Source organism: Petaurus breviceps, unplaced genomic scaffold (genome assembly GCF_028583685.1).
Source record: "Petaurus breviceps papuanus isolate PSGF00001 unplaced genomic scaffold, PetGlider_PUasm1.0 91133, whole genome shotgun sequence".
NCBI classification, from domain to species: Eukaryota; Metazoa; Chordata; class Mammalia; order Diprotodontia; family Petauridae; genus Petaurus; species Petaurus breviceps.
In genome coordinates, this window is record NW_027187419.1 from 95,530,915 (window position 1) to 95,553,690 (window position 22,776).

At 36.6% G+C, this 22,776-nt stretch overlaps 1 protein-coding gene across 2 annotated transcripts in view; it reads left to right on the top strand.

Annotated features, from left to right (window-relative positions):
• The window catches only part of B3GALT1 (beta-1,3-galactosyltransferase 1), a 747,684-nt gene that overhangs the window by 234,089 nt on the left and 490,819 nt on the right, over positions 1 to 22,776 (top strand). For both annotated transcript variants that reach the window (XM_069079721.1, XM_069079720.1), the window contains exon 2: positions 15,071 to 15,165. The gene's annotated coding sequence lies outside the window, so the exon portion shown is untranslated. The remainder of the gene's footprint in view (positions 1 to 15,070; positions 15,166 to 22,776) is intronic.

Genomic DNA, 22,776 nt, shown 5'->3' on the forward strand with positions numbered 1-22,776 from the left:
TCCATCTATTCATAAAGTTTAACCAATACCCCAACTCCTTTATTTGAACATCAATATGTGCTTTTCTTTCTTTTTATTTTTTTAAGCAGTCGGGGTTAAGTAACTTGCTCAAGGTTACATGGCCAGTTATTTCTAGATGTGGTGCTAAGTATCTGAGCCCGGATTTGATCCCCAGGTCATCCCGACACTGGAGCTGGTGCTCTTGCTGAGACACCTGGCCACTCCTAAGCAATTGGGGTTAAGTAATTTGCTCAAGGTTACACAGCCAGGTGTTTCTGGGTGGGTGCTAAGTGTCTGAGCCCGGATTCGATCCCCAGGTCATCCCGACACTGGAGCCGGTGCTCTTACTCGCTGTGCTACCTGGCTGCCCCAATATGTGCTTTTCTTAATGAGTGAGGAGTGGTGGAAAGAAAAGGTGAAGGGAAAACAGAAAAAGCACAGAGCCTTGCACATAGTAGGCTCTTAGGAAGCCTTTGCCCAAACTGTTTTGTTTGTAGTGCCTTACCTCTGTTAATTATTTCCTATTTCTCCTCTATATAGCTTGATTGTATGAATTTGTATCCCCAGTGCTTAGCACAGTGCCTGTCACAGAGTAGGTGCTTAATAAGAGTTTATTATCATGATAAGACTTGTTGAATTGAAATAAGTTGAGTAATGGAGGGAAGGCTAGAATATGAGTGATTCTCTATGATGAAGGACCATTAAGTAATTGAATAATTTTAATAAATCTTTTAACATTGTTGTATCTCAGGTTTCTCATCACTAAAATGACTTAGATGATCTCTAGGTTCCCATCTACGACTATATTTCCTTTCTAACATTGCATTCTTCTAAATGGGGGAAAATAATAACAGTTGCTCTGAACCAGATATAGAGAAACATTATAAACACTACTTCAAATAATTGCCAAGGTTGATTATTCAGATTCTGACTCTTCCCTTTCCCTTCCTGCTATTCCTTCTTTTGCACATTTTTCTGCCCATTGTTTTTACTGTTTTACAGGAATGGAAAGGAGCATTCATTTGATTTACCACTCATTAGCTGTTCTAGTCAAAAATATGGGGATGGAGGCAAAAGTAATTGGTTAAAGTCAGGCATGCCACTTACTTGTTATATGGTTCTCATTTATCTGCATCATTCTTGCTACCATTAGAATGGGTAATAAAAAGCTGAGCTATATTTCACTGTATTCCAATTTAAATAGTTCTTTCTAAACTAACCAGAGCATTTTTGAAGTAGCATGATTTAATAGAAAGACCATTGAACTCACAGTCCAAACAAGGTTCTAATTTTTACTGAGCTGTTTAAGATTGGTCAAGTCCCTTAACTTGTTTCGGAATCCCTGTTCAGTAACTTCCTCATAGGACTGTTGTGATAAAAGCACTTTTAAAAGATTATTACATTAAAGTAGGACCATGTGTGTCAGAAATAAAAGTTATACTAGTCAGTCTTTCTCTATTGTTTGATTTTCTTGGTTTAAATGCCTTAAACTAAAATCTATGGACAGTGGACACATTCACAGTTCTGATGTCTATTGAGAGTTGAATAGGATTTCCTAATGTCAAAACACTTTGGGATCATTTCATTTTCTACTTCCCCATAATGCAAAATCCTGGTAGGCTACCTCTGCAAGCATGATGAGGACAAACCCAGGATCCATTTAATCACGGTTACATATATAAAGGTAGTTATATATCTGGCTTCTTCTCTCTACCAACAGGGAGCCACTGTGTTACATTTCTAACTCAGAAGCTTAACTAATAGAAGTTAAAGTTTCTCTCTACTTAAGCCACACCATTTAGTAGGAATATTTCCTCTTAAGTCATTGTTTTAAAATGGGTTGAGCACAAATTCATTTATCACTGATATCCTATGCTAGTAAAATGAGCCAACTTCCAGGCCTTACCATTACTGATCTTAGAATTAAGATATGAGGCGCTGAATGGACAAAAATAATAATAAGAGGTAGAGAGTAGGGCTTTTAAAATTCCATTAAAGATTTCTCTACAATAAGGACACTAATTATTTTACTCCTTTTTGTTTGTATAGAACTTAAGCATATGGAAAGTCAACGTGACAGAAAGATGCTTTTGAGTGTGAGGTTAAGTTATGCAGGACACCAGAATTCCATTAGGTAAATTTATTTTTCTGGGACATTAACTGTCAAGGAATGGGAGGCTTAAAGCTTGTAAGAATCCCTGATCCCTGGATTTCTATTTCTGTCCAGAAGCATTACTAAAGCAAAGATGATGAGGATTCCAGGGCTGAGGAAAACAGATCACTCACAATAAATGCAGACCTTTTGTTTCCAGGACAAACCCTTTCACACCCAGATTAGATTCTAATGAAGCTCACCTATCTGAGTTCTTTCTTCCTTAGGGGAACTCAAGCTGCAAAAACATATCCTGGTTTCAAGCTCTACTGATGAGAATTGGGTTGTTTTTTGTTTTTTTTTTTGGTTTGTGTGTTGAACATTTCTTTACAGAAACTATGGTGGTTGAGTACCCCATGTATTAACCCTTACTGATTCTTTCCCTGCTCTGTCATCTTGTTAAATTGATGACCTCAAATCTCAGATTCAATTTTAGTCTAGCCCTCCTCAATACAGTATCTTGAATGGATCATTTTATTTGGTGGCAATTCTACAATCTAACCAAACCTTTTATCTAGTCCTTCACCTTCCCTATCACCACAATATTAACTCCTGATGGGCCTGGTGCCCACTCAAGATAAGGATCATGGATCTAGCGTCAGAAGAGACTGCAGAGATTATCTACGATTTCATTTGAAAGATGAGGAAACCAAAACCCAGAGAGATTAAATAATTTGCCCCAGACTACACAAATAATAAATTCATAAGCAATGATTCAAACCCAAGTCCCCTAATTCCAAATCCTATGATTGAAAAAAAAGTTAATCATTTAGGGATGTTTCTCAATCAACATATAGTAGCTAACAAGAGAATTGCAGGGGATTATAGTTTTAGAGCTTGAATAGATTTTAGCAATCACCTAATTCAACATTACCTATTCTTTGTACTCAAGAAGATTTCTATTCTCTTCACTCCTTAGTTCTTTCCAAGGCCATCATCCTTGACTCTACTCCTTTCCCTTTCTTCTTATTTTTTTAATTTCTTGGTGAACCTGTTCAACTCTAAACTATCTTCAACTCTTGAGTCCCTTACCCTTTTATCCTATCACTGTTTACACCTTGCCATACCCTAAGCCTGGAATGTATCAGCTCCCATGGGTGGAATTATCACCTCTATCCAGATAATCTCTAGACCTATAGATTCAGCCTTGATCAATTCCCTTACTCCCAGTCTTGTATCATAACTGCTTTCTGGACATCTCAAAGTGGATGTCCAGTAAACATATTAAAATCAAAATGTCCAAAAAAGAACTCATTATCTTTGCTAGAAACCCCTCATCCTCTTTCAAAAATTCCCTCTTATTGTCAAAAGCATCATTATCCTCCCAGTCTTCCATATTGATGTGGTCTTCAACTACTCATTTTAACCCATTCCACATATCCAACCTGTGACCAGATCTTGTCATTTCTACCTTCATCATCTCTCCTGTATGACTCCTTCTCTATACTCCCATAGCCCCTACATTAGTGCAGGCCCTTATTGCCTTCCTCATGGACTATTGCCCCTCAGCCTAAATGTTAATGCTTTCCACTCTGAGACTACCTCCCACCTAGTCTATCTGTATATTGAATGTGCCAAATTACTTACATGTTGTCTCACCAATTAGAATGCAAGATACCTGAGACCAGAGACTTTTTTTTGGCTTTCTTTGTATCCCTAGCACTTAGTCTAGTATCTGACACATAGTAAGTTCTTAATAAATATTTGTTGACTGAAACTTTCATATCACATATAAAGAAAGTGAGTCTCAGAGTGGCTAACTGACTTTATGAAAATTACTTCAAGAATTAGCAGAATTTTACTCAGGTCCTCTGGCTCTGAATCCAGCATTTTCCCACTGTAAAGAACTACCTCTGTGTGGGACACTGAGCAATGGAAATGACAGAAAATGTAGTGACATGATTCACAGTTACTTGATTAGATTTATTTCATAGTTATATATGGTAACATGTAAACAGAAATAACTTTGTTGGTGTTATTCAGAGTATATTTTCTCCATTCCCATTAACATGTATCTTTTTTTTAAAATTAATTCGTTTGTTTACTTTTAGTTTATAGGATTCAATTCCACAATTCCTTGACTTTCACATTTTTGTCCCCCTCCCTTCCCTCCCCTCCATGGCGGCATATAGTCAAGTATAGGATCTGTAAATGCTTTCACATTATACATTAGTCAGGTTATAAAGACAGATTGTATCAGATGGAATGAAAAATGGTAAAGAGGACATAAAACCAAACAAGAAAAGGAAAAAGATCAGGTATTTTGCTTCTATCTGGATATAAATTCAGTTCTTTCTAGTTCTTTCTGTGGATGCACACATTTCTCTCCATCATGAGTCTTTTGGGATTGACTTATATCACTACATTGCTGAAAAGAGTCTAGTCTATCAAAGTTGGTCATCACACATATGTTGTGTCTGTAATTGTGTACAAATTTCTCCTGGTTCTACTCTTCTCACTCAGCATCAGTTCATATAAGCCTCTCCAGGTAAATATGAAGTCCATCTGCTCCTTGTTTCTTATGGCACAATAGTATCCATAGCATGCATATATCACAACTTGTTCAGCCATTCCCCAATTGATGGTCACCCCCTTAATTTCCAATTCTTTGCCACCACAAAAAGAGCTGCTATAAACATTTTTGTACATATGGGTCTTCCTCCCACTTCTATGATCTCTTTGGGATATAACCCTAGGAGTGGTATTGCTGGGTCAAAGGATATGAAGTTATTTATAGCCCTTTGGGCATAATTCCAGATTGCTCTCCAGAAAGGCTGGATCAGTTTACAACCCCACCAGCAATGCATTAGTGTTCCAATTTGCCCACATCCTGTCCAGCATTTGTCATTTTCCTGTTTTGTCATCTTAGCCAATCTGACTGGTGAGATGTGGTACCTCAGAGTTGTTTTAATTTGCATTTCTCTAATCAGTAGTGATTTAGAGCATTTCTTCATGTGCTTATAGATAGCTTTAATTTCTTTCTCTGAAAATTGCCTGTTCATATCCTTTGACCATTTATCAATTGGGGAATGACTTGTATTCTTATAAATTTGCCTCAATTCTCTGTATATTTTAGAAATGAGTCCTTTGTCAGAGACATAGATTGTAAAGATTCTTTCCCATTTTCCCACCTCCCTCTTAATCTTGGTTACATTGGCTTTGTTTGTATGGAAGCTTTTCAATTTCATGTAGTCAAAATTATCCATTTTACATTTTATAATGTTCTCTAATTCTTGTTTAGTCATAAAGTTTTTTCCCTTTCCACAAATCTGACAGGTAAACTATTCCTTGTTTTCTGAGACTGCTTACAGTATCAACCTTTATGCCTACATCATGCACCCATTTAGACTTGATTTTGGTATATGGTGTTAGATAATGGTCTATGTCCAGTTTCTGCCATACTATATTCCAGTTTTCCCAGCATTTTTTGTCAGATTGTGAGTTCTTATCCCAAAAACTATGGTTTTGGGGTTTATCAAACAATAGATTACTATAGTCTTTGACTGCTGAATCTTGTGTGCTTAATCTATTCCATTGATCCACTACTCTATTCCTCATCCAGTACCAAGTAGTTTTGATGACTGCTGCTTTATAATACAGATTAAAATCTGGTATAGCTAGTCCACCTTCCCTAGCATTTCTTTTCATTAATTCCCTTGATATTCTGGACTGTTTATTCTTACAAATGAATTTTGTTACTATTTTTCCTAGCTTTATAAAGTAGTTTTTTGATAAATTAATTGGTATGGCACTAAATGTATAATTTAATTTAGGTAAAATTGTCATTTTTATTATATTAGCTCGACCCAGTCACAAGCAATTGATATTTTTCCAATTAGATCTGACTTTATTTGTGTGGAAAGTGTTTTGTAGTTGTGGTCATATAGGTCCTGGGTTTGTTTTGGCAGGTAGATTCCCAAATATTTTATAATGTATACAGTAACTTTAAATGGGATTTCTCTTTCTATCTCTGTTGAATTTCATTGGAAATATATAAGAATGCCAAGGATTTGTGTGGGTTTATTTTATATCCTGCAACTTTGCCAAATTTATTTATTGTCTCAAGTAGTTTTTTACTTGATTCTCTAGGATTCTCTAAGTATATCATCAAATCACCTGCAAAAAGTGATAGCGTGGTCTCTTCTTTGCCTAATTTGATTCCTTTGATTTCTTTTTCTTCTCTAATTGCTACTGCCAACATTTCTAGTACCAGATTGAATAAGAGGGGTGATAGTGGACACCCTTGTTTCACCCCTGATCTTATGGGAAATGCTTCTAGCTTCTCCCCATTACATATAACACTTGCTGTTGGCTTTAAATAGATGCTACTTATTTACCATGTATCTTTACAAGTATTTTTTCAAATTCATGATTTTGATTTATTTATGTGCATTTGCATAGCCACCCATATTTATACACACATATCTTCATTTGGAAAATGATTTTTTTGATACCAGGTAATTATAACCACTGCCACTCTCTTGTGGACCTGAGCCCATGACTATTCAAAGCTGTTCCTTACAAAGAAAAGTTTCTAAGAAGATGAACTGTAACAAGCAACTGGTACAAAACCAACCTGAGAATGTAGTTTGGAACTCTCAGTGGCATAAAAGTGAGTTGCAGAGTAGACTTGAAAGCAGACCCAGTGGGCCAAGCATAAAGAAAATCTGGCCAAGGAGAAGCAAGTTGCTGCCACTCATGTTAAGCCTCTACAAAGCTACTGGCTTTAAGGTTTTGGCCATCCTAGCCATTTATTTCTTGCCTAACAGTGATGTTTCTAGAGGCACTTCTGGAGCCAGAGAACATGTCTTCTAATTCTGAATCCTGGTCTTGGAGTCATAAGACTGGAGCTTAAATCCTACCTTGATACTTAACTGAAATAACCCTGGACAAGTCAACCTCTCAGGGCCTCATATACAATTGAAAATTTATCAAAAGCATGTTATGGACAAGATACTCTGCCAAGACAAAGACAAAATGAAAAAAAAACCTTGGGTTCCAAGTGTTTTCTCCTGTAAAATGGAGATGATAATAATGTCTACCTAGTGCTGAAAAAGATTGCATAAATCTTACAATGGAATAGAAATGGAAGAATGATAGGGTTGTTTTTTGTTGTTTTGTTTTTTGTATCTCAACATTACCACCAGCAGGACAATGCTGAGTATTCATTCCATGAGTTTTTATTAACTTCCTACTACATCTACTGTCACTATTCTAGGCAATAGGAAATCAAATATAAAGCATGACAGTGTCTCTGCCCTGAAGGAGCTTATTGTGTGCCCTAAGGATGAGATAGAAAAAGTGGGACATATATAAGAAAAGAATAATTAAATCAACTATTATTTTACCCCAACATTGTGATGTCATTGGTCTTCTTTGAAAACGAAGGACAAACAACAATAAGAAATGGTGCTTTCACCCCAAAGGAGCATTAGCAAACTGAGAAACCTAGGGTGAGGGTGGGATTGAGAATGACTTTTATCAAGTCAGTTTGGCTAAAAAATCAGTATAGAATTTCACTGAAGTTAATATTGAACTATTAGGTATTCAGTAGCAAACCTCTGTTTGCTTCAGTTTCCTCATCTGTAAAATGGGGCCAATAAAAGCACCTACCTCCCAGGGTTACTGTGAGGATCAAATGAGATAATTTTTTAAGTGTTTAGCACAGTGCCTGGTACATAGTAAGTACTACATTAATGTTAACTCTTATTACTGGCTATTATCAATTATTTAAGCCATTAGTTGTATTTTTCTCTACTTTAAAAATACCTTGAATCTGCCAAGTAGATATACACTCTTGATATTTAACATCTCCATCAAGCCTGGGGCTGCTTAGCCAAATTGTTGCTTTCTATAAATGGATGTGCTGCAAAAATATGAGAGGGGAAGCTTTGTCCCTTAATTTTGTAAGTGGAATTATTAATATAACACTGGACTTGAAATCAGGAAAACTCAAGTTCAGATTATTCCTTAGATACTTATTAGCTATGTTGACCCTATTACTTAACCTCTGTTTATCTATAAAATAGGAAATCATCATAGCGTCAAATCACAGGGTTGCTGTGATAGTTAAATGAGATAATATAAGTCAAGCATTCTGTAAAACTTAAAGTTCTATATAAATGCTAGCTACTTATTATTATTATTATTATTAATTATTACAGACTAAATTATTATAGAGCAAACTCTGGTCCTTTTTGTGTGACCTGCCAGAATGGAAAGTATATGACACTGCTAGTGCATTTACTGTGTGAACTTATCTCATGTTTCACCACCACAAATTACCTCTGCATCCCATGACAACATTTTAGACTGAAGAAGTCTTAAGTGCCATCATAGAATTTCCCTGTATCCTATTAGCAAAAAATTAGGCTATGCTCTTATTTTTACCAGGGATATAACCTTCAGATAGAAATCTACCCTTCTGTTAGTAAGTTGATTTAGGGGAGATCTTATCAGAGCCAGAATTAGGGTTAGGGTTTGAATGTCAACCTCTCTTACACACACTACTAAGCATTCTGCACTACAATAAACTTCACAACAGCTTATTCCCTGAATTTGGATTATGTTCTCATGATTTTCTTTGCATTTCCTTTTTTTATTCTTGAAATGCCTTCTTTCACCCTCCTCATCTATTAAAAGCCATCCCAAAATAGAAGGGGCTACCTTGACAGTTGCTGTTTGAAAGTGTTAGAGGAGGAATTTATTTCACATATGGGTTGTACTGGCTGGTCAAGGCCCTTCCAACTCTCAGATTCTGTGAATTCCTACCCATCCTTCAAAACCCACTTTAGATGTTACCTCCTCCAAGAAATAGGCCACAATCACTTCTGTTGGTAGCAGTCTACCCACTCACTTCACATAGCACTTTGTTTTGTAACTCTCTGATGTACTTAACTGGAGAACACATCTGCCAGATGTTCCTATTTGTGGATAGCGTTGTGTGACATTAAGTCCCATAATCCTACTGGGCCTCCTTAGTGAGATGCACAGCTACTCAAAAGAAATCAGCCTAACAATCCACACAGGGAAAAATGCAAATAGATGAAAAACTCATATTACCCTAACTATGCAATGTAATTGGATGGGCAGCATATATATTGCAAGCTGAATTGAATTTGGGAAATCATGTAGAACTTTCAGTTATCTAAAATTTTTCTTTGACATATATCTTTCTTTTTTTTTTTTTTTTTTTTAAGCTATCAGGGTTAAGTAACTTGCTCAAGGTTACACGGCCAGTTATTTCTGGGTGTGGTGCTGAGCGTCTGAGCCCGGGATTCGATCTCCAGGTCATCCCGACACTGGGGCCGGTGCTCTTACTCGCTGAGCCACCTGGCCGCCCCTGACATATATCTTTTAAATCCTACTCTTCTATATGCTTTATGACTCTGAATCATGGAACTTGAGTTTCTGAGAAGTCAAAATTATAGATCTCTCAAGGAACAATAGATGCATCATGGACATAGCTATCCTTCAGTGTTTGAGCAATGATTACTTGTGTTTAGTATGATGTAATGGATAGAAAGCTGGTCTTGGGACCAGTAAGAACAAGGTTCAAGATCTACCTCTGACATATTTGGGGTAGACCACTTAACATCTAAATACTCTAGGCAACTCCCTAAGACTTTAAGTTAAGAATAAATCAATAGTTATTTTTATTTTGTTAAGCACTATGTCAAATTGCAGTGAAAGTGCAACTGCATTGGTCTAATCTCAATTCCTGTCCCTTCTTGTGTGTAAAAATTGACCTAAAAAATTAAATCAATAGAAAAGAAGGTAGGCTAGTCATATAGGGACAAAGAGGGATAACAAAGAGATAGGCATGCTTATTGCTACACTGGTACCCATGAATAATTAAAAGGCCTAGAGGAAGAACTCTAATACATTATGTAGAACCTCTATGAAGAATTTCTGGGAGGACACAGAGAAGACTTGGATGCGATTTTTTTTTAAGTGTATGTGTTAGTTACTATCTTCATTAATGAATGAAGTACTCACACTATTGAAATATCGAAGTATTGAGCCATAATGCTTTTTGTATGTAATGTTTTATAGTTTCAGAATCCATATTGGTTTCTCCATATACCAAATTGTAAGTTCCATAAGGATAGGGACTGCAGCTGATCTAAGCTTTGTCCTCCAGTTAAAGACAGAACTCTTTCTATAGTCGTTACCTATAACTCTGACAAGTGTGTGTACCTTCCACCAATTCAGATCTCAACCACTTTACAATTCAAAAGTTAAGCTACAAACTGCCCATCCTCAAAGATGATCAAGAATCTACCAGAACTTTAACTTGAATTTTGTTACCTTTGAGAACTCAAGGTCTTTTATTTACCACTATGGGTGGGGCACCACAGTAGGATGATAGTGGAGTCTAGACAGCAGTTACTTGGTGTCTGCAACATCATGACTTTTTTTTGACTGACTAAACACAGAAAGGTCTTAATCAAAGTTTGTTATTTTTATGCATATGAGCCTTCTTCTGTGAATTAGACTTTTTCTAGGGAATTAGAAACCACACCTTCCCTAGTAATCTTTCTTATGATGTGACTTATTTGAACACAGTGCTATCAAACACTGACTGCAGAATTAGGAAGAGCAGAAGAGACTACGTCCAGTGCATAAGCAGAAAAGGTAAAAAGGGGGAAAAATCAGCAGTACTTTTTTGGAGATTTTTTTTAATAGAAAGATCTAACTGCTTTAATTATGCCCTTAGGAGACATCTCCAAGATTAAAATAAAATGTGATAAGATGTGGAATTTGGGGAGGGAGAGAGCATCACAGGTAGGAAATATCTGCTAGATGATCCATTTGCCTAAATGGATGATCAAGCAGAGACAAACGGTGAACATCTCACCAGTGTAGCACCAACTGAAGCGTGATTAGGATTTCTGCAAATACATAAAAAGGGCCCTGTGTTTCAGAAAACTGTTTGCATTCTTCCTTTTAGTCCTCAGGACCATATTTAAATTTCTGCATTTTTCCCCATTAATGGAACTTGTTCCAAATCAAGGGTCTTAGGTCAGAGACAGGAAGTGCCATTATGGAGACTAGTTGGAAGTCATGATTGTTATCCTCTGTTGTGCTAACTTAAATTAAACGTTCTCCATCCATAGCTAGTCTTTCAGGTGAGCATAGTTCCTAGAATGTTCCCTCCATATTCATCCTTTTTTATATGAAAGATATTTTATTATGTACTTGCTATCCCTTTAAATATATAATAAAGTTATCATATAAATTTCTTTGTTTCCTTTTTTTCTTCTCCCCCACTCCCACACTAGAGGTGGCTCCCAATTATACACAAATATATGTATATATATATATATATATATATTTATACACATACATATGTAAATAGTATTTGCATCTAGATAAAGAACTAATAAATAGAAGTATGTCTAGGATGATTTTATATAATCATCATTTTTAAATTATGTGAATTTTACTGTATACTACAAGAAAAGCATAGCTAGGAATCTTTACACGAACCCTCTTGGAATTAATCTAAAAATTTTTTCATTAGCAGTTGAATTATTTTATGTAGTTCTTTTTATTTGTTTCATCTCATTTATCTTCTCATTTCTTCTTTTATGTTGTTTTCCCTTTCTCTGGTGAAGTGAAATATTTCCAGCAATAAAGTTAGTAAACCAAGAGAGGGACAAATGATTTGTGTCTCTTTAGGCTGAAGTAAATTTTCAGCTCACTAACATTTTGATTAAATAACAAGCAAATGTGAACTTTTGGAAACATGGACTCCTAGATTTAGAAGAGGAGACCTCAGAGGCTATCTGGACCAACTCCCCACAGGAATCCTCTCTGTTAACAAATGATCATCCCACATGGGCTTGCATACTTCTTGTGATTGAGATCTCATTGTCTTAAAGAATAGTCAATTCCATTTTTTAAAAAGAAAATAACATATTGGTATTGGTCCATATAGTTCATCATGAATAAAGATTTGCATATATTTCTCCATGAAAAAATAGGTGAAAATATTTACCTGAAAACTTTCTGTGTTGGAATATTGCCCTGTTCATGATTGTAATTTGTTTGCATGTGGGATATTGCAGCTGTCATGGGCTTGGAGTTATAACTAATATGCATACTGCTGATTGTTAGGAGAGCCTTCAAGTCCCTCACTGGTATCAGAGTCACCAGGAGCATCTGCACCTGTCTTCCCAGCTGAGGTTGACTTGCTAGAAAGGGGATCATTTAGCATTATGTTTTCCAAAGGGACAGTTATGGATATAAGCTGCCATTAGACTCTAAGATAACTGAGCTTTGTTAAAATGGAGACTCAGACTGAATGAAATACAGGCATACTTTATTTTATTGTGCTTCACAAAGATTGTGCTTTTGAAATTGAAGATTTGTGGCAACTCTGCACCAGGCAAGTCTTTCAGTTCCATTTTTCTAACATCATGTGCTCATGTGATGTCTCTTTGTCACATTTTGGTAATTCTCATAATATTTCAAGGTTTTTCATTATTATTATATAGCTGTTAGGGTGATGTGTGATCAGTGATCTTTGATGTTACTATTGTAATTGATTTTGGATGCCACAAATCTTGTCCATATAAGATAGTTAATTTTATGTTTATTTGTTTAAATTATTATTAACTAATAAGATAGTTAATTTGTATGTGATCTGACTGCTCCACCAACCAGGCATTTCCCCTTCTTTTTCCTTCTTCTCAGACCTCCCTATTGCCTGAGACACAAAAATATTGAAATTAGGCCAATCAATAACCCTGCAATAACCTCTAAGTGTTCAAGTGAAAGGAAGAGTCAATCAATGTGGCAGACTCCATTGTTATCTTATTTTAAGTAAAATGCCACAATCACCCCAACCTTTAGCAACCACCACACCGATCAGTCAGCAGCCATCAATATCAAGGCAAGACCCCCTACCAGCAAAAAAAAAAATTGACTTGCTTAAGACTCAGAAGATGGTTGGCATTTTTTAGCAATAAAATATTTTTAGTTAAGGTATGTACATTTTAAAACATAATACTATTGCACATGTAATAAGCTATAGTATAGTTTAAACATAACTTTTATAAGCACTGTGAATCCAAAAAATTCATGTGACTCACTTTATTGCAATACTCACTTCATTGGGATAGTCTGGAACCAAACCTACAATATCTGCAGGGTATGCCTGTAGTTTAATTTAGATAATTCAATCAAATTCTGATTCATTAATTTCAGAAAATAAATAAGCTTTGTTGTAGTAGAAACTATTTCACTAGAGGATTTTTGGTTCATAATTCAGTAAAAAAAAAAAACCATTTTCATTTCAGTTGGAAGTTCAGCAAATTAGTATAGTTTCTTTTTCTCATGATTCAGTCCAAGATCATTTTTAAAACTCATCACTTCCTCCTTGACCAAGCTAGAAAATAAATGGTCTCCACAAATTCATCTTCATCAATGTTAATTTTGGGAAAGAATATGATGAATTATAAGAACAAATATTTCTTAAAGTCTCCATGGTTCAAAGCCTTTCCAAAAATAGAATAGCTCTTAAAAACAATATGTTTGGCTTCTGGAAATTACTGGCAAACTCAAGAATATTTAGAAGGGAAATGGAGTATTCTACTAAAAATACATATATTTCTAGTTAAGGTGATTTTAACTTTTCTTACTCAAAAACATATAAAATTTTTACTCATTATTGAGCTTATACCAAACCAACCACCTTCATGCACTTGGTCTTCTGTACTCCAAGGGTATATGGAATAAAGCACCTCAAAATAGAATGTAACAAAAGGGCTGGATAAGTTTACTTTCTATTACTCTTTGGATTGTATTGGCCTGCTGGCATCCTTAAGGAGAAGATTTTGAAGTATCCAAACAAATCATAAAATCATAGAATTCGCCCTTCTTATTTTTATGCCTTTTATTTGTATAGCTCTGAGGTAGGCAGTGTTAACTTTTTGTCCCCATTGTATAGATGAGAAAATCAAAGCTCTGAAACACTGACAGTGTCTGAGGGAGAATTTTAACCCAGTCTCCTAACTCCAAATCCAACTTTTTTTTCAGTAACATTTACATTCCTCCTGCCCCTGCCAACAAAAAAAGGGGGGGGGGGGGGGGAGGAGAAAGAAACTTTCTGTGGAGAAGACTGTGGAGATGTTTGCCAAGTAAAGTCTGTGAAAAATGGATTCATCGCATTAGTGCTGTCCATGATTGACTGCCAAAGCCAGCTTATTTTCTTTTCTAGCTCCAGAAGAGAATGCCTGTAATGTTGTGTTGATGGAAAGTCATCTTACAGAACATGCTGGCTGAGTGCAGTTTTTCACTGGCTCAGGTCAGTGTTATTACAGACTTGATGGGGGTACTTAGGGCTCTGGTAGGGATTTTTAGATCAGAAAAAAATAGGTGCAAGAGATTAGGGACCAGAATGTGTTAGTTTTATCTCACAATACAGTAAAGCAATAAAACAGTCTGGGAAAAGTCATAGACAGGAATGTCTAAACCTAACAGTTTTCTATTTCTCATGCAGGAACACTTGCCATTACTAATGAGACCAAAGTGTAAAATTGTGGTCTAGGGAAAATAAGTAAGTAATTGTGGAAAGTCCTAATTTCCCCTGGAGAAGAAAATGTGGAATTAATATGACTTTATAATGGGAAAAGAGTGCATTAGTCTCAAAGGTGGGTAAGGCTAGATGATAAATCATATTAGTAGAATAGAACTCTCCAACAAATAAGACGTCCAAAAAATTCTGATTATCTTCTATGCCTTTGATTGATGTGAAATACCCTGGGGAAACTATGTCATGTGGTAAAGAAGGAATCTGACCATCTTCAAATGCAGAATCATGCATTGTTTCACAGAGAAGCTCTAGAAAGACAGTTCTTTATTTTTGCCTTTGTCTCCATTAGAATATCTATGTTTTTCCCTTCACTTTAGAGAAACTTCAAGAACTGATCAGCCCCAGGACAGAGGGATTTAGTGAAAGCATGGCAGCTATACTTTGAGAGAAGAGCAGAAGTTTTCATATGAAGGTAAAAGCTTGGTTTTTTTCTCTATATTAATCTTTTTCTTTATGTTTTGAAATTCCAAAGAAATTGTGAAATGAAAATCTAGTTAGATTTTTCTACATCATTAAAAGTATTTCAAAATACTTGATTGTTTTATGAAATTTATGTATTATGAGATGTTTCATAAACCAGTTTTGTCTCTTAAAAGTATTGGTGTGATCCTTGTATGCACTTATACCTTTATGTGGATTTGAGATCCTAGAGATTTTTTTTTCTACAAGAAAAATGACTTTGACATTTCCATATTATTTATTTTACAAAGTTGTGTTGCCTAAAGATTAACAGCTGAGGCAGGTAGATGACTCAGTGAGTAGAGTGCTTGGCTTATAGTTGGGAAGACGTAAGTTCAAATCCAACCTCAGACACTCACTTGCTATGTGACCCTGGACAACTCAGTTAACCTCCATTTGCTTTCATCCACTGAGAAGGAAATGGAAAATCATTCCAATATTTTTGCCAAGAGACCCTAGAAAAGGTCACAAAGATTCAAACATGACTGAATGACTGACCAATAAAGATTGACTAGTACTTGTGCTCTAGGGACCAGTAACATCCTCATATGATGTCTAGAAGCTTCTCTTCCTCTCCTAGCATGTCACTATGGTTTCATCCCAAAGCCTAGAGTAACCCTCCAGTCTTTGAGACTCCTACCCTAATACCTGGAAATGATAGTACAGGAATACTATGCTAGTACAGGAAAACTCTCTTCGGCCTCATAAACTCTGCTAGGGTCCCAAAACTATATTAGATTCAGTCCACTTCTGAAAATTCAAAGGTGAGATATTTGTGCAATGTCATTCATTCATTCATTCACTCATCCAACAAGTATTCAATAAGTTCCTTTTATTTACCAAGAAGTATGCTATGTGCTGGGGACACAAAGACAAAAACAAAAATAGTTCCTGTGTTCAAGAAGTTTATCAGGCTCCTTGGGTATTTTGATCTTTCACAGAAAAAAGTCTGATTCTGTCTAGTCCAGGGGTTCAGTTAAATTCAGTAAATATTGATCAAGTGCCTATTATGTGCCAGTTGCCATGCTAAATGCTGGGAACAGAAATAAGACAAAGAAAGAAAGTCCCTGCCTTCAAAGACCTTACATTCTAATGCGAGAAGACAACACACAAAAGGAAGCTTATAAATGAGGAAAAGAAAAAAATGAGTGGGAATCAGATAGAAGATATCTTGTTCCACAACTTGAAATCAGGTAGAACAGCAACTGGAAGGAGGAGTAAGCCAATCATGACCCTCTATAAAGGAAGGCTTTGGAAAGAGTTAAATGCTCCACTCTCTAGCTCACCAATCAAAGCAAAGAGTATCTGAGTATGCAGGAGTTCTTAGCCTTTTTGTGTAATGGACCCCTTTGAACATCTGGCAAAACCTATGGACTTTTAAGAATAATGTTTTTAAAAGTATAAATCAAACACAAAAGTTTGCAAATGAAACCAATTGCATTGAAATACAATTACAAATGTAATTTAAAATTCCTGTTCATAGACCCCAGGTTCATAACCCAGACACTTCATTTTAAAGATAAGAAAACTGAAATTCAGAGAAGGGAAATGATTTCTTTAATATAACATAAATAGTAGCTGAGTCAGGATTAGAATTCAGGTCTCCTGACTTGTAGTTGGATGCTCTTTCCACAACACCATGCTGCTGCTTGAAGATTTCTGTGACTTGAGAGGTTTTTGTGGCATGTTAAGGCCTCTTGTTTATCCTTATATTGAATCTGAATTGTGATGTCTTTTAGTTTTCGTTTGCATTATTAGTCACTTTATATAATTTTTTTTCCTACTTATGCTTTCTTTACTCTGCATCAGTTGAAACTGCATCAGTCTACATAAGACTGTATCAGTTTTATGGCCTGTTGAGGCCATAAGAAACTCTTGAGTCACACAAATCTTCAAAAACTTTCCTGCTGTGAGCCTAAACTAGACACTAATTGAATCTCCTAGAATGGTTGCCAGACTGTGGAGCTCTGCAAACATCTTGGTCTAAATGCATATCCATTGGGACAGCTAGGTGGTGTAGCTAATAGAGTACTGGCCCTGGAATCAGGAGGACCTTAGTTCAAATATGGTCTCAGACACTAGACACTTATTAGCTGTGTCACCTTGGGCAAGTCACTTAACCCCAATTGCCTCGCCTTTCCCCTCCAAAAAAATAAAAGAAAAAAACATCTAAATGCATACTTTTGGTACAATGACAGGTAATCTAGGTCAATGTAGTCAAATTCAAATAGAAACAGGTGCCCTTAACCCACACATGACGATGTGTTCATGTCACATTGACTTAGAAAACTACAAGTGAACATTATCTATATTCTGTTGTATTTATATCTATTTTGTTAAATATCTCCCAATTATATTTTATACTGGTTTGGTTGCACTTGAGAAGATTGTCAGCCAGTACTGTTGGCGTGCATTTGACACATTTGTTCGGTCCTTTAGTAATAATCCTAGAAATTTTAGTCTCATAGCAAGCCACTCTTATTTTATTTTATAACTATCCTTACAGTAGATACAGTGCTGGCCTTAGAATCAGGAAGACTCATCTTCATGAGTTCAAATTTAGCCTCAGATACTTACTAGCCATGTGACCCTGGGAAGTCACTTAATCCTGTTTGCCTCAGTTTCTATTTCCTCATCTACAAGATAATCTGGAGAAGGAAATGGCAAACCATTTCAGTATCTTTGCCAAGAAAACCCCAAATGGGATCATGAAGAATTGGGCACGACTGAAACATCTGAACAACCACAGCATATCCTCTTATTCAGCATAATTAATAATCAAGAAAGATGGTTCCTACCCAGAAAACCAAAATCCTCTTTGATATTTACTCAGAGGCTATGTGATCTCTGTCCCCTAGGAATACTTTTTTGGTAATTCAGTTTTGAGGAACACAATTTTGCATGTGTGTGTGTGTGTGTGTGTGTGTGTGTGTGTGTGTGTGTATATGCAAATATATATGCACATGCTATTATTCATACAAGTGTGTGTACATATATATGCAAATGTATATGAACATGTTATTATTCATGCAAGTGTGTGTGGATACGATTACCACATAATCCTAAATTCGTTTTTGATAGTCAAAGTTTCCATCTTTTTCATATTCCAATAAAACAAAACTGCATGGTGAATTAAGAATGATTTTCTTTAAATGCTGCATACAGATACTGTAAATGCTAGTCTAGTAACGGGCCAAGTTTGAATCCTTGAAAGCTGTTTAATGCCAGAAATAAGACAGAATTGATATCTCTATTTCTGTATGTGCCATGGAATCAGGGAATAGGAAGGAAAGGGCAATGAACCTCTCTGAAAAGTTCCTGCCATGCTGTTCAATGTTTGAGACTAAACACAACTAAAAAATCTTCCAAGTCAAGAGAGGATGGACATTTCTGTGGTTCCTATTATGAGGGGCATTAAGAAGGAGAAAAGAAGAGGACAAGTCCTCATAAAGAATAGAAAAGTATAAACCTGGAATTTATTTTGAAATCATATATTCAAGAAATTAATTAAAATGATTAATTTTTAATGTTAATGATGTTGTTCAGTTATGTCCAACTCTTCATGATCCCATGGACCATATCACACCAATACTGTCTAGGGGTTTTCTTGACAATGATACTGCGGTAGTTTGTCATTTCCTTCTACAGAGGCAAATGGAGGTTAAGTGATTTGCCCAGGGTTGCACAGCTAGTAAGTGTCTGAACCTGGATTTAAACGCCAGGCCCAGCACTCTATCCACTGTGCCACCTAGCTGTCCGATATTAACATTAATAACAAAATAATAGCTAAAAATTTGTTGTTCTGACACTTAGTTTGTGATAAGTGATTTTCAATTCAATGGGAATTTGTAGAGAACTTTTCCTCTGTCCCTCGCACTTCAATCATTACTATAGAAGACGAAAGACACAAAAGCTACAGAGCAATTAGTAGGGCAGGGAAACTGGAGTATTGCACCAGAACACTATCAGTGAGCAAAGTAGTAGTGCTGGCCCTACTCCTTCAGCAGGTAGAACCAATTGATCTTAGCATACAATTAGCAATAATAAATATTCTAAATTTGTATTGTTGTTCAGTCATGTCTAGTTCTCTGTAACTCCATTCCAGATTTTCTTGGCAAAGATACTACAGTAGTTTGTCATTTCCTTTCTTTTTGATTTTATAGAAGAGGAAACTGAGGCAAACAGGGTTAAATGGCTTGCCCAGGGTCACACAGCTAGTCACTGTCAGATTTGAACTCAGGTCTTCTTGACTCCTTGCCCAGTGTTCTATCCACTATGCTCCTATCTGCTCATAATACATAGCTCCTGCCCAAAGTCAATGTGCTTAGAATCAGAATATTTGAATTCTAACCCTGGCTTAGCTAGGGTTTTACCTTTGATCATATGAAGAAATGGGGGTTTCTAAGGAAGGAAATGTTGAGATGAACTCAGTGTTTTAAGAGATATCTGATAGCAATATACAAGAGGAGAGACTAGATAAGGGAAAGCCTTAAAAGAACATTGAGTTACTAAAGACATGTGACAATATTGTTGTTGAATGGAGAATCAGTAAGTGAAAATAGATATAAAAATATTTTGAAGGTAGAATCAATTGGATGCTGCATATATAAAGAATGAATGAGGGGCGGCCAGGTAGCACAGCAAGTACGAGCACCAGCTCCAGTGTTGGGATAACCTGGGGATCGAATCCGGGCTCAGACACTTAGCACCCACCCAGAAACACCTGGCCATGTAACCTTCAACAAGTTACTTAACCCCAATTGCTTAGGGGTGGCCAGGTGGCTCAGCGAGTAAGATCACCAGCTCCAGTGTCAGAATGACCTGGGGATCAAATCTGGGCTCAGATACTTAGCACCGCACCCAGAAATAACTGGCTGTGTAACTTTGAGCAAGTTACTTAACCCCGATTGCTTAAAAAAAAAAAAAGAATGAATGAGAGGGATAAGTCAAACACATACTAGCTGAATGAGCTTGGTAAAGTCACTTAAAACCTATTCAGTTTAGATTCCTCATCTTTAAAATGCTGCTGAATAATGACACTTGTTCTATGTAGCTCATGGGATGGTTATGCAGAAGCCTTTTCCTAACCAATTTAGTTCTATATAAATGTGACATATCATTTAGCACTATATTATATATTATGATTGGACAGATATTGATGGCCGGAATCCAGAGGATGCGGAGATTAGTGTAAAAAAATTAGTTGGAGAGAACTTCACAAATGATGTTGTATTTTGTTCTGGGCTTCAAAGGATGAGCAGAATTTCAACAAACAAAAATTATATGGAAAGATATTACAAATATGAGTAAGAAAAAGAAAATTAAGAAGCATGGCATGAATATGTCTTGTTTTAATATTTTTATATTGTTATTTAAATATCATATTGTTTTTGGGGAAGCTAGGTGGCCTGGTAGATAGAGTGCCAGACCTGGAGTCAGGATGGCTCATCTGGCCTCAGATACTTATTAGCTGCATGACCCTGGACAAATTATTTAGCCCTGTTTGCCTCAGTTTCCTCATCTATAAAATGAGCTGGAGAAGGAAATGGCAAACCACTCTGGTATCTTTGCCTAGAAAAAACCCAAATGGAGTCACAAAAGGTCATACATGACTAATCAACTGAAAACAATTCTTATTTGACCTTCCCTGTAGTTATGTTCTCATTCCCTAGTGTAATATTAATGGGATGTAAAATCTTCCCCACCCATTAATAGGCCTCATGAGGAGCCCATTAAGGGAAGCTTGCTTAGGGAAGGCTTCCTTGAAGGAAGGCTTTCATATCTTTTGCTAATTTTAATTAGGTACTGAGTAACTGAGGTTGTGATATCTTCTGGCTCTGAGAAGTATATATATACTCTGAGTTGGTATTTTGCTTTGGGAGCTTGCTTTTGAGAAGGATCTTGTGATTTCCTGGTTGAGATTCTGAGTGGCCATATGTTCAGAGCTCCCTGACTGCTTGGATGTAAAGGCTCTCTCAATCCAGGATGTATGTAAAGTGTATAACTGATTCAGGCAGTCAGAGCCCTGTCTGTTTGTCTTTATTTCTCTGCTTATATTTTCTCTGAAGTTCAGGGTGCTGACTTTTCCCTTGAACTAGTGAATGTAATTTAAAAAGATTGTTGACTCTTTAAACAGCTATCTCTCCTAGTAAAGTATATCTAAGAACCTGTGTAAGCAGCCATCCTGGGGATGCCAGTGAGTCTGTCACTACACCTAGCTACAGCTTTGATGGCAGAGCCATATGCTATACTTTCTTTGTATCCTCAAGAAAATTTAGATGCTTAGACTACATGTGTCCAATCAATATTTACTAGAGAAATGAATGAATGAATGAATGAATGAATGAATGAATGAACAAACGAATCAAGGTAGCTAACTAAAGTTTGTTGTAGCGAGTAGTCGCAGAATTGAACTGGGTGTTCATTCAAACATCAGGAATAATTTGCCCTTGATCATATTAAGAATTGGAGGTTTCTAAGCAAGGGAATGACATGATAAACTCGGTGTTTTAAGAAATAGCTGGTAGCAATGTCTGAGAAGAGAGACTGGAAAGGGGCAGGCCTTTTAAAATACCATTGAACTACTAAATACATGAGATAATATGAGTTGTAGAAAGGAGAAGCAATAGGAAAAAATAGATATTTAAATATTTTGAAGGTACAATCAACAGAATATGCTGCATATAAAGAATGAATGAGAGGAATAAGCCCAGAAGAACATAGCATATGTAATACTAATGACAGAATAGGAAAGTTGATGGGAAGGGAGTCCATTTGGTGAGAAAATATGACAAATTTACTATTAAACCAATTTATTTGGAAGTGATAATGGAAGTTCCCAAGTGGAAATGTCTATATCCTATTATATATGCAGAACTGAGCTTTGAATTTGAAAATAATCAGCATGAAAGTAAGGGAAAGAATCATTATAGGGGTGGAGCCAAGATGGCAGAGTAGAAACAGGACTTCCATGTGGCTTTGGCTTCCACCTCCTCTAATACATGTAAAAAAATTACTCTAAACAAACTTTAGAGCTACAGAACCCACAAAGTTATAGAGAGAAACAAATCTCCTCCTGAAGAAAGCATGGCAGGCTGGCAGGAACGGTCCATCACAGCATGCTGGGAGCCAAGCACAGTCCTGACTGAGCTGTGGTTTTAGCCCCAGGGTGGCCCTGACCAGCAGCAGTGGCTGGAGCAGACTTCACAAGACTCAATCACCTGCAGCTGTAGGGTTTTCCAGACTTCTCAATCCACAAATGCCAAAGACAAAGTAAAAGGTCAGTGTGGAACTTTGCTGGAACTAGGGGAGCACGGTCTGGCTGGTATCCCCAGGGTGAGAAGCAGAAAAGGCACGGTGGCTGCAGCTGCTGCCATGTGGCTGCTTCCACAGTCCTAGCCTGCAGATTGCAGGGGGAACAAGTGACCATTCAGAGGGTAATCACTCTTGCTTTGACCTGCTTGGATCCAAATTGCAGTCTTGGGTGGTTGCCCTGGCATGTGTGACCAGTGAGTCAGATCATATGGGGGCTATAGAGAGGGCACCCATGTAATAGCTCCAGCAG